We start from the raw sequence: 12,805 nt of genomic DNA, 5'->3' as shown, positions 1-12,805 counted from the left end.
CAGGTCTTGGGCCTATGCTGGTTCATTTGCCTAAAGTGTAATGTCAGGCCTTACTTAAATCTTAAGTCCTTCCAGTTTACAGCCATGTTGTATGTTTAGACATCCACAGTTTCATCTGCTCCCCTTTCTTTAGTTCTAAATATTATTTCATTAACGTACTATTATATTTTTTGCACATTTAGCTATTCAAAAATAATCATTTACCTGAGCCCTCACTGTTGGAAAACCAGGGCGGCGGGGGCGGCTGGAAATGTTCAACTATTTCCAACACTCATCCGATGGTCTAATAAATTTCAGCATCAATTAAAAGATTCTTTGCTGCTGAAATAAAAGCAAGAGTCTGTATTATTTTGGAATTCATGCAACTGTAAATAACACCTCTTTTAAAAATTAATTGTGAATTCTTTTCAATTAAACTTTCACAAGAATCTTTTCAAAATTTTGAGATAGCAAAATGTCTATCATTTTTATCATACAAACTTGTAATTACTTAGATTGCTTTCTCCTTTTGTATAGTTTTTCTGCTGAGATTAGTCACTTTGTTTTGGTTGGTTGCATCATAAATATTTAGCTGGACATAGCAAATTCATAGAACTACAATTTACTTCAAATTTTGAAGGAATTACATACATTTACATTAAATACAAAATACATTTAACATAAAAACTATGCTAAACATAATTTTTTATCCTGAAAGCAAAATAGAATAATATTTAGGTGAGTAGATTCTGGAGTCAAATTGTCTACGTTTGAAGCTATGGTCCACTTCTTCCTAGCTGTGTAATGTGAGCAAATTACTTAACCCTTCTGAGACACAGATTCCTATAAATGGGAATTATAAAGTAGAAACTACCTCATAGGCTGTTGTGTGATCTAAATGAAATACACCACGTAAGGCATTTAGAAGAGAGTTGGCTGTGTAAATAGATATTCATTAAACATTTCTTAAGTTGTGATAGTTATTATTAACATCGCACTGGCAAGGTTAGACTGGCTCCTACAGTTTAATGAGTTGAACACTAGTATCTCTTCCCAACCCCAAATGTCAGTCATTTTCTGTGGGTAGCTTGGAGTAGGCCATGATGGAAGTATTTCTATTTAAATAGCTAAAATCAGCAAACACTACAAATTAGGGAGTTTTTTTTTTTCTTTCTAGAAAGCCAGTTGTTAAACAGTTACAAGCATAGTATTGAATCAAACTCTGTTTCACAGTACTTTAGAAACATTACTGTATAAATCAATTCTCACTACGGAATTGTAGCCTTAGCAATCCAGGCAGTTTTTTCTTTCTTGTCTGGCTAAGGTCAAAAAGAGGAAATTTGACAGACTCTATACTGGTGCCAAGACACAGTGTGAAAACGTTATTACAACAAAACAAAACAAACAAACAAAAAAACTATGTTAATTTGTTTTCACCTCATTTGATCCTTTTTCATGAGTGAAGAGCCCCCAAATTTGCCAAATACAAAAAAGTAACTGTACTTTTCAATATTTTAAGTTTGCTTATGGCTCTGTGATTTCAGAATGGCAACAGGTTCAGTTCAGAGGAAAATAATGGATCAAAAGAATCCTTCTTCTCTCATTATTTACGGCAGAGTGTAGCCACTGCTTACTGTCAATCAATAATCATTGACAGCTAAATAATAACAGTTTTCAAAGTACCTTAAGTAAATGCTCTCATCTGATGATTTAATTACCCTTTGACTTGCTGAATGAATATCTATTATCTGCAAGAAAGTATGCCTCGTACTGAAGTAAATGCTATGACATAGAAAATGTAATCTTTGTCTCTAAAAAATGCATTCTGGCCAGAAATATGCATATTAAAAGATAAATATGCATATAAAACTAACACTACATGGCCCATTATGTAGCCTAGTTAATCAGGTCATTCACAGCTTTGTGCTAGTCTATCTTCTAGCCTGATCTCCAGCAACTTCTTTCCCTTCTCCCATGCCTCTCACACTCTACCTCACCAAATTGCTTACAGTTCCCCAGATACTCATGTTTTCTTTCCGTTGTTCAGTTTTTAAGACATTTATTGATTATCTGTTATGTACCAGGCACTGTGTTGGCTATTAGATATTCAAAATTGACAGTCTTTTTTCAAGAAATTTATAGTATAGTAGGAGAAACAGACATATAGAGTTTATTACAATATAATAGGATAAGTACTGCAGTAGAGGAATATCCAAGCACTGAAGAAAGAGGACCAAACCTAGTCTGGAAGCTTAGGGAAGGTGCTCAGGAAGAAATGGTCCCCAAAAGCTTATTCTTAAAGGATACATTCATTCATTCCATTCCTATGAGCTGTAATTTTGTATAAAACTCCCTTTCTTCTCCATACTACTCAATTTTTATCCATATCCCCACCATTTCAGACTTCTATTGTAATACTTATAAAATTACATAATGGTTGGTTGTGTATATACAATCTACTCCACTAAATTATTAGCTCCTTGACACTTAGAACAGTTACCTTGTTGAACTTTGTGTTTCCAGTGTATAGTATGGGACCTACCATACAATAGATAATAATATTTTTCTAATTATTGTGTTGAATAGATACCAAGTGAGTGATATATCAAATAAGCAGGATTAAGAAATAGATACTATAAGGAATTCAGTGAAGGAGGAAATGAGTTCTAGATAGAAAGGCAAGAGGCTTTACAGAGGGAAGAATTGAACTGGGCCTAGAAAAACAGAATTTAGACGGCCTAGATTCTGTTTCAACTAGAAAACAAGAAATGACCTAAGGTCCAAAAAAATAGAGCTCTGCTTTCTCAGAGATTAAGGAAGTATAGAAATAGCTCTAGCATTGGACTGAGATATAGAAGTAAAGATGAACTAATTAGGAAAGTCATTAACCCAAGGGGTCTGGCTACAGGAAGAGCTACCCAGTCAGGATATAAAACAACTAGGATCTAGAAGAAACTGAGTGATATTTTTAAAAACCAAATCTAAATACAGTCTATAATACAGTAACGTACCTATTATGAATGTAATATATGCCCCAGAATTTCTCCATTTGTAATGAATCAGTTGAGCACGCTCTTCATAACTGAGTTCAGCATGTTCTATACATTAGTGGATCTTATAAGAGGAGAATTAATTATATAAAAATGTGACCAAGGCCATGACTCCCTTGAGCAGTTTTTTGAAGGAGTCTTGAAAAAGAGAGCCAAGAATCACAGAAAGTGGGGAGGAAATGTAAGCTTAGGACATGGGGAGAGGCAGTTAGTCGCCCATGGCAGTATGTTGTCACACAATTCTATTAAAGAGCAACCTTCCTCATTTTTAAAAGTTTCTCATAGATAACTATACCCTATGAGAAACAAAGGAGGGCAAGAATACATGTTTAGTTTTGTAATGTTATCTGACGCATATGCATTATATACATAATACAGTAAGTCCCCTACCTACAAACAAGTTCTGTTTCGACAGTGCTTTCGTAAGTCCAATTTGTTCGTAAGTTCAACAAAGTTAGCCTAGGTACCCAACTAACACAGTCAGCTATAGAGTACTGTACTGTAATAGGTTTATAATACTTTTCACATTACTGTACTGTAATAGGTTTATAATACTCTTCACACAAATCATACACAAAAAAACAAACACAAAAAATAACATTTTTAAGCTTTACAGCACAGTACCTTGAAAAGTACAGTAGTGCACCACTGTACGACAGCTGGTGCTTCTTCGCAGTACCAGCTATATCACTGCTGCTTTTATGCTTACTTCCGGACATCCTGGGCTTGATATAAAGATACTGTCTTACTGTACTCTGTGCAGTACTATACAGGAAAGTACACAAAAGCACAACAACTTGTAGAGGATGCACGCACGTGACGATGTATGCCAGACACGTGAGCTAACTTACGTGATTAGACATGCGAACGCACATTCGCATCTTTGAAAGCTGGTGACTTGAAGGTTCACATGTAGGGGACTGGCTGTATTTGTTTTACATGGTACTTAATTATGAATAGAAAGGAAAGTCGCAAAATGTCACTTGTTTTACAACTTTGCCTGAGGCCAGTCGTGCTAATCACCCACTTACTACAGTTATATATCAGCTTCCAAAAGCTAAGGCCATGATTTCTGGAGGCCACTCAGAGGGACTCTAGAGGTGACTCTCTTAAAAGTTATGTAGTTCAGATCTTGGACAATAACCTGGAAAAACATAGATACAGGATATGGGCTACTGGTTACAGTAACAATGCCATCTTTTCAGAAAATAGAGAAACAGGGCAGGGGCTGGGCTTGGTACATAATAGTTAGCTAAGCAAAGACAGAACCACAGTAATCATGATTGGGATGATCCTTTTTTTATATGTGAAAAACTAAAAGGTGAGAAGGAGAAGCTGAAGCAGAAGCAGTGTGACCATATATTTCCAAGCTTTAATTAGGAAAAAATAAGTATGTGTGTTCTCCAATACAAAAATAATATAATGAATCAAAGGACTGTAAATAGAAATTTAGTTTAATATGATCTATGACCATCCATGTTTTGTAACAATTTAATGTTCAATAATAATGTACAAAAAGGCACAGAGGTTTTCTTTGGTTTTAGCTTATAAAATCTCTGCTGGGTGAAAACAAACACAAAAAAACCTTATTTCAATTCAAACAATATTTAGTACAGAATATGTGCTCAACACTGTACTGAATGCCATCCTCTTCTTGTAGTCATGAATACTTAAATATATATGTGTCTCCCTGTTGAATCGCCTTCTACTTGCATAGCAATGTAATAGCTGCACCATCTTCTCCACTTTTTACTCTCCAAACTCCTCTCTCGTAATAATAATTTTTTCAAAAAAGATAATATTTTAACTTCTGCATGCCACTGAAGAAAAGACCTCTTCCATTGGATTTGATCTATAAACTAATTGTCTCAAGCCATAATTACGTATCCATGAAGTATTGATACAAGGTCAAACTTTGTCAGGAAATTCAAAATAGAAAGAGACTCTTGTCAGTTTAAACTCCAAAAGGAATAGCTCAAGGGTCTGCAGGATAGTTTGGTACTGGGGGCTGACAAATAGAAGACTAGAAACAGAACTGTGACATCATTCACCATTAACCCTTCCTGCAGCCCAGTCCTTTAGTACAGACCTACAACAAGAGCATTAGGGTTTGCATATAGTCAAAACTGCATTAAATGTGCCGCTCAGTGTGCCTTTACTTTGCCAGAGATTCAGTAGAATTACAAAATGATTTTTGGCTTTATTAATTTTAAAAAAAGTATTCGAACTCTGGCAAGAAAATAACATCAAATTTCAGGCTTTTTTGTGTTTTTGTTATTTTCTATTGCTTTTTAAGAATGATCACTATAAATTTAAATCAACTTCAACTGAAATCATAGTAAGAACTTTAAGGTGGAGAGTAATGTCCAGAAATCTATTGAGAGGTGATATAGAGAGTAGTTAAGAATGTAGGATTATAGACTCTCTACCCCAGAAGTCCTCCTCATGCTTCAGTCTTCTACTTCTTTACCTGGGAAGTTTGTTCATTTTGTGATAATTCATTGTGTTGTACATTTATGAATGATATTTTTCTGTATGTATGTCTTATTTCTATTTTTTTAAAAAAAGAAAGGGGCTTCCCTGGTGGCACAGTTGTCGAGAGTCTGCCTGCCGATGCAGGGGACACGGGTTCGTGCCCTGGTCCGGGAAGATCCCACATGCCGTGGAGCGGCTGGGCCCGTGAGCCATGGCTGCTGAGCCTGCACGTCCGGAGCCTGTGCTCCGCAACGGGAGAGGCCACAACAGTGAGAGGTCCGCGTAATGCAAAAAAAAAAAAAAAAGAAAAAACAAGAAAGAAAGAAAAAAGTGTTGATTCTGGAAGTAAACTGCCTAGATAAAAAAAAAAAAGAAAGAAAGAAAGAAAAAAGTGTTGATTCTGGAAGTAAACTGCCTACATTTGAATCCTGGTGCCATAACTTACTATCTGTTTGACCTTGGGGTATGTTTGACCTTGGGGTAAACTCCTTAACCCTCTTTTCCTCAATTTCTTCAACTGTAAGATGAGAATATTAGTACTTGCCCCTTGTGGTGGTTGTAGGATTTTATGATTCTATATGTGTAGGATTTTATATTCTATATGTAAAACACATAGAACAGTGCCTTACACATGACAAATTCTATATAAGCATTATAGTTATTAACAGTAACCCATTCACTTCTTTAACCATTCTAGAATAAGAATCCTTAGATAATCCTTTAAAAAATCATTTAAGAGGATTTCCCAACTTCTAGATTTTCATTGATTTGTCAAATTGCTCATTTTTTCCCCTTTGTTTCACAGAGAGCTCCGTGGGAAATAATTCTTTTTCATTTTCTCTCTAGGTTTAATATAAAAGGAAAAGAGACTAAAATATATACCATTGGATATTTCCATGTATCTTCACTGATATATAGCTATCACTCTGTTTTTCAAATACACTATTAAGACTGCTTTTTAAAGTGTCTATAACATATGTTTATTTATTAATCCTTAGTTAAGAATAATTAGCTTAGCACTTTTGTGACTATATCCTGATTTTCTCTTCATCAATTGTTATCATTTAGAGTTTTTTTAAATGGTTTTCCTAAATACAGCCAAATAGGACCCTCATTCCTAAGGACTCAAAGGTATTTACTCTGGGAACCAGTTTTTACTCAATGGAACAGACATTAAATACCGAGTATCTATTATATAGTCAATATTGTGCCAGGTGTCATACAAAGAAGTTATGATACAGAGACAAGGCATTAATAATAAAAAAATTTAATAACAATATAAAGGTTTAAAATTTTTTATATGTAATTATAAATAGATTATATAAATAATATATACTGTGGTTTAAAAGAATTGAGTTATTAAGGATTAGAATGGGTATAAGGCATCATAGAGAATATTTATGATTTGGATATAAACAGAATAGTAAAATATATTCCAGATGAGAACAAGAGCATGAACAAAGGCATAAATAAAAGTGTAAGATATAATTGAGCAATAGTGAGTAAACAGGTGTTTTTGAGAGAGAGTGGTTTTGTAAGGGGGTAAAAGAAGATAGGAAAGAGACTTGAGGTCAGGGTGTTCAGAACCTTGAATGCCAGGCTTAAAAGAAAGTGTGAACTTCATGCTATAGGAAAGACTATATTTGTGGGTTTGCTTCAGGAGAAAGAGGTATTTAAAATAGGCTTTCAGAAAAATTCACCTAATGGCTGCACTTAGGATGAATTAGAGATAAGTGGGAGAGAATGCTGTCCCTAGCAGAAATTAGTTAAGAGGCTATTGCCATACAACTAGAAATATTAAGGATCTGTATTTGAGCATCAACCATAGGAATGAGAAGGAAAAAAATGGGAATGATATTCTTTTAAAAATATGATTAGAATTTAATTACTTTTGTGCTGTTGTGGAGGTAAAGAGTCAGCAATGAGTCCAAAGTTTCAAGTTTAGATGATCAGGAAAATAGAGACACCATTAGAAGAAGAGAGAAGGGGGAGAGGCTGTAACTTGTTTGACGATATATCACAAGGGTAAAGGCTAGGAGTTTGGTTTAAGTATATTGCATTGAAGAAATTGCTAAATGTTATTGCACTAGACTTCTGGTTGGAAAAAGAAATGGAGCTCAACAGCAGCAAAGAGCAGAAACTAGGAGGGTTTTGGTTTCATTTAGGGGCCTTCATTTGCTGGAGTTGAAGATTAAAAATTCTGGCAATCTTCCTTTTAGGTGACTCATCTAGAGTGTTAGAGCAGGTTTGACAGATTAAATCTGGAGTGGACATGTTTCCCATCCCACCCTGGTCCTTTTTACTGGAAGGGGAAGGGCCTGGTTCAGTCCACTAATAAACAGAGTTAAAAGCTACTGAGTGGAATCAACATCTGAAGGAAAACCAGAACTTTCTTTTAAAAAATCTGAATTTGATTGTAATAGTCATGAACAGGTTCATCAGATATTTTGTGTGGGAGCCACTGTTTTGTTCCAATCAACAGGCATTGGAAAAGCCCTAGGAATTGCCCAACAAAGTCATCTAGTGTTAACCAAAACTTGAGAAACAGAGACCTGATTAAAAAGGGGCTTATTTGGGGTTTGTTAGGACAGCAGCCCGGGAGACACAGATTGAAGAAGCGCTTGAACTGTCAAAATGGGGGAGGATTATAAAGGCAAGAACCACAAGGTTACAGTTATAGGTTAGTTATATGAATTGTTTATCAAGAATTATAATTGGAGCTGGCAAGAAGGGTACTTGTTAAGTAAGGATTGGTTGGGCTCTGAAATGGTTGCATAGTTAGAAGAGGGAACAACCTTGAAACACAATGTTGCAGCTAGCAGACGTTTTAAAAACAATGGAATATTACTCAGCCATAAAAAGAAACGAAATTGAGCTATTTGTAATGAGGTGGATAGACCTAGAGTCTGTCATACAGAGTGAAGTAAGTCAGAAAGAGAAAGACAAATACCGTATGCTAACACATATATATGGAATTTAAGAAAAAAAAATGTCACGAAGAACCTAGGGGTAAGACAGGAATAAAGCCACAGACCTACTAGAGAACGGACTTGAGGATATGGGGAGGGGGAAGGGTGAGCTGTGACAAAGCGAGACAGAGGCATGCACATATATACACTACCAAACGTAAGGTAGATAGCTAGTGGGAAGCAGCCGCATAGCACAGGGATATCAGCTCGGTGCTTTGTGACCACCTAGAGGGGTGGGATAGGGAGGGTGGGAGGGAGGGAGCCGCAAGAGGGAAGAGATATGGGAACATATGTATATGTATAACTGATTCACTTTGTTATAAAGCAGAAACTAACACACCATTGTAAAGCAATTATACCCCAATAAAGATGTTAAAAAGCAAAACAAAACAAAACAAAAAAACCTTGGGTTAGGTATAGTTCACATAAAGTTCAAGTTCTTAATGGTGAGACCAGGCGCTCAATGGCTGCCCAAATGCATTTTTGTATGCCTGAACTATGATTACTCCATTATAATTTTAATTTGTCATCACTAGCAATTGCCCAAGCCTGACTGTACAATAAGTTAGTGGGCTGGTGTTCTGGTTCTAATTCTAGAGAACTTGCTGAAAATTTTAAACTGCCTAATAGACCACAGCAAATGGATTTCATACAACTTCCTCCATCACATGGATATAAACGTATTTTAATCACAGTGCGTGTGTTTTCATGCTGGACTGAAGCCTTCCCTTGCAGACAGGCTACTGCCTCTTCTGTGGATAAAGTTCTTCTGGAAAAAATTATCCCTGCTTGGGGAATTCCTCTTGAATTTCATAATAATCGAGGAATCCAGTTTCCTGGTCAGGTGCTTTGATAAGTCTTCACTGTTTGGCCAGTTTTACAGTATTTTATTGCACTTAACACCCTAAATCCTCCTAGTTGAATAAATTGACAGCATTATTAAGACACCATTGGCAAAATTTGTAGAGGCCCTCCTAATACCCTGGCCAGAAGCATTTCCACTCGTCCTTCTAAATCTCAGATCCACCACTGTCGGAACTCATAAACACTCACCCTTTGAGATAGTCACAGGATGCCCAATGCACGTGGCTGCTGCTTCTTTTGATCCACTGGAAATTTCATCTACCAGAAAAGACACCTCCAGAAGAACTTTCTTCAACCTTGCTGAAAAGGCTCCTATCAGGTACTGCTAATCATTCCTTGTGCTACCAAACTCCAAGGAATAGATTCTTGGATTTATATGACACACCTAAAGGAAGTGCTGAAATCTACCTGGATCTGCACATCATCTGAAAGTAAAGATTTTCCAGAAATAAACTAGATAACATCTGATGAGACAGATTTCCCAAGATATCTGAACCATGCCTTTTAGAATTTTGTCACCAAACCTTTGATGATAATATAACGCTTCAGATGCTCTCCAGTGCCCATGTTCTTGATAACATATGGACTTTCGATAAAAAGTGCCTGAGAGGTTGTCCCTCCTACCCCTCCTTGTTACTCAGATGTGACTTCAATATGTTTCCCAGCTGTGTACTTTCCCTCTGACAAGACACAGAACACTCAGGAAAGGCCCTTCCTGGCGTTGAGGGACAAAAAGCCACTGAAACTGGAAAACCTGACTCTTGATCAGTAATGCTTTTAGAGAAAAATCTTGATTAAAAGGGAAAAATATGAAAAATTAATAAACAGAAGCCTAAATTAAATAGACTCAGGAGACCTGAAGGGGGAATTCTCACACCATATGACAACAGCAGAGCCCAAAAGGAAGAAGAAAAACTCCTCCTCTTCTTTCCTGGCAACAACTCAGCCAATGAAAAGCCATGGACTCTGTTTACTGTAGCCCTCCCAACTTTTCCCCCCTATAAAAGAGTTCTCCTCCCCCTGGCTTGTGCAAGCACTTGCACCGTGGCTCACCATGGCTCAACTGCAATTCTCAATTGCAATTCTCTGTAGATCCTGAATAAGCCCATCTTTGCTGGAAAAATAACTGGCTGCCTATTTGGTTTAGATCAACAAGTGTAACCTACATATAGACAATCACTTGCAAAATATTAAAATATATGACATTTCCTTTAGAAAGTATAAAAGGGAAAACCATTTAAACTTTTACAAAGGCCTTGAAAAGCTATGATCAGGTCCAAGGGACAGTCAGAGAAAAAAATAGTCTAGTACAACTTTCATTTGGCAGGAGGAAGAAGAAGAAGGAGGAAAAGGAGGAGGAGGAGGGGGAGGAGGAGGGGGGAGGGGAGGGGGGAGGGGGGAGGGGGGGGAGGGGGAGGGGAGGGGAGGGGGGAGGAGGGAGAGGAGGGGGAGGAGGAGGAGGGAGAGGACGAGGAGGGAGAGGACGAGGGGAGGGGGAGGACGAGGGGAGGGGGAGGACGAGGGGAGGGGGAGGACGGAGAGGATGTAGGGAGGAGGAGGAGGGGGAGGAGGAGGGGGAGGAGGGGGAGGAGGGGAGGAGGGGGAGGAGGGGAGGAGGGGGAGGGGGAAGGAGGAGGAAGAGACATCTATCAATACGTAAGGAAGAATATAAACATTTTCTTGGCTTGCAAATGATTATACTGGTGGCTAAAAGAAGGTTTGGTTCCAGTGTCCAATGTCAATTGTAAACACTATTGCCCAGTCAAATAAATCTAGAAACTCCCTTTTGTCAAATATAATGTCCTCTTTCTTTCATAAATCTAATCACATGGCATTCACAGAAACTAATTCAAGCCCTAAGTCACTTCTTGTTTAAATTCCTTTATAATATATTCCACTACATATGGTACAAACCTATATTGAATAATAAGAAATATAATCACCTGCTGGAAGATGTTAAGTTTTCTCTTAAAATCCGTATAAAAACAACTGTTTTTCATTATTTGGGGTTCTGTAAACAGAAAATTATGTATCACACTTACTATACCAATTATGAAACAGAATCATTATTAAGTTATAAAAATAATCTTTCCAATTATCAGAATGCTCAACTGAATTTTAATTCTTCTAGATAGTAAAATCACAGAAAAATAACCCACTGAGAATGAACACTAGAGATAGAGGAAATTAATCCACCAAATAATTGCCAAGCTTTATTATGAATCAGGAATTTGGCATTTTGAATGAATCAAAGTAGAAATACAAGACACAGCTTCTGCACTAAGTAGCTTTAAAATATAGTTGGATATTAAAATCTAAAAGAAAAACTATGTGTCTTGGTGGTATTTCATTGATTATTCCATGCATCTTAAGTCTAATGAAAACTGAAAAGAAGAACTATCACTCTGGAATAGATAATCAGGGAAGTCTTCACGGTATTTGAACAAGAACTTGAAGAATAAGTAGGAAATGTTACAGCTATCCAAATTCAGCAATGCCCTGTAATCTGACTCTTTGGTGGAAATATGCCAATCCATTCTAAAATTCCTCATTTGGTGGTACAAATTGGTGAGTCAGGAGATCTTTGTTTGAGAAGATCTTGCCCTGCTCAGGCTCATTTAAAAGATTCTACAGTGGGCCCTTAGTATCTATGGGTTCCACATCTACAGCTTCAACCAACTGAGGATCAAAAATATTGGGGGGGGGGGGAAATTCCAGAAAGTTCCAAAAAGCCGAACAGGCAACTATGTACATAGCACTTACACTGTATTTACAACTATTTACATAGTAATTACGTTGTATTCAGAATTAAAAGTAGTCTAGAGCTGATTTAAATTACATGGGAGAATATGCATAGGGTATAAGCAAATACTAAGCCATTTCATATAAGGGACTTGAGCATTCATGAATTTTAATATCCAAGGGGGTCCTGGAACCAGTCCTCCATAGATACCAAGGGATGACTGTATTCTACTCTAATTCCAGATCTAGGATCTGGTCAGAAACTACCACCACAGCCTGTTACTTGACCCAGCTCCAGTTCACCCCACAGAAGAGTATCACTGTAACGACCAAAGAGGACAATTTTCTGATGGAAAAATATTTTGTCATCAATCTGAAGAGATTCATCTTTGTCATCTTTCTATTCATTTATAATATTTTTGAATAAAATGCATCACCAAGAAACAGTGTGATCCTTCCTATAGGAGAAGCAGGAAAGAAATATTCAGAGAAATAAGTAGAAAGCATACTCACCTGACAGCAGCAGGGACATTGTGTCTTAACTGCCTTAATGTTCCTGAATGAGGCTTTCTTAGTTAGTTTTAAGGTGATCCTACAAGTTATTTTAACAGCTGCTGGAGAGATACAGACTACTCAGATGAACACTGGTAGTTTCTAAAGACATAAATAGAGTTGGGTTACTGTATTCTTTCCTCCTGGCCTAAGTGGAAAATCGTTCACACAGCT

The 12,805-nt window shown here is 37.0% G+C and overlaps 1 protein-coding gene across 1 annotated transcript in view; it reads right to left on the bottom strand.

Annotated features, from left to right (window-relative positions):
* RAD51AP2 (RAD51 associated protein 2) overlaps positions 1-10,665 on the bottom strand; it is a 48,054-nt gene extending 37,389 nt beyond the window's left edge. The window contains exon 1 of the mRNA XM_089923416.1: positions 205-10,665. The gene's annotated coding sequence lies outside the window, so the exon portion shown is untranslated. The remainder of the gene's footprint in view (positions 1-204) is intronic.
* Positions 10,666-12,805: the final 2,140 nt, after the last annotated feature.

The sequence above is a fragment of the Delphinapterus leucas genome, chromosome 13, assembly GCF_059928025.1.
Source record: "Delphinapterus leucas isolate spDelLeu-1000000601 "Yukka" chromosome 13, BTC_Dleu_Yukka2, whole genome shotgun sequence".
NCBI classification, from domain to species: Eukaryota; Metazoa; Chordata; class Mammalia; order Artiodactyla; family Monodontidae; genus Delphinapterus; species Delphinapterus leucas.
This window is presented reverse-complemented; position numbering and strand designations above follow the sequence as displayed.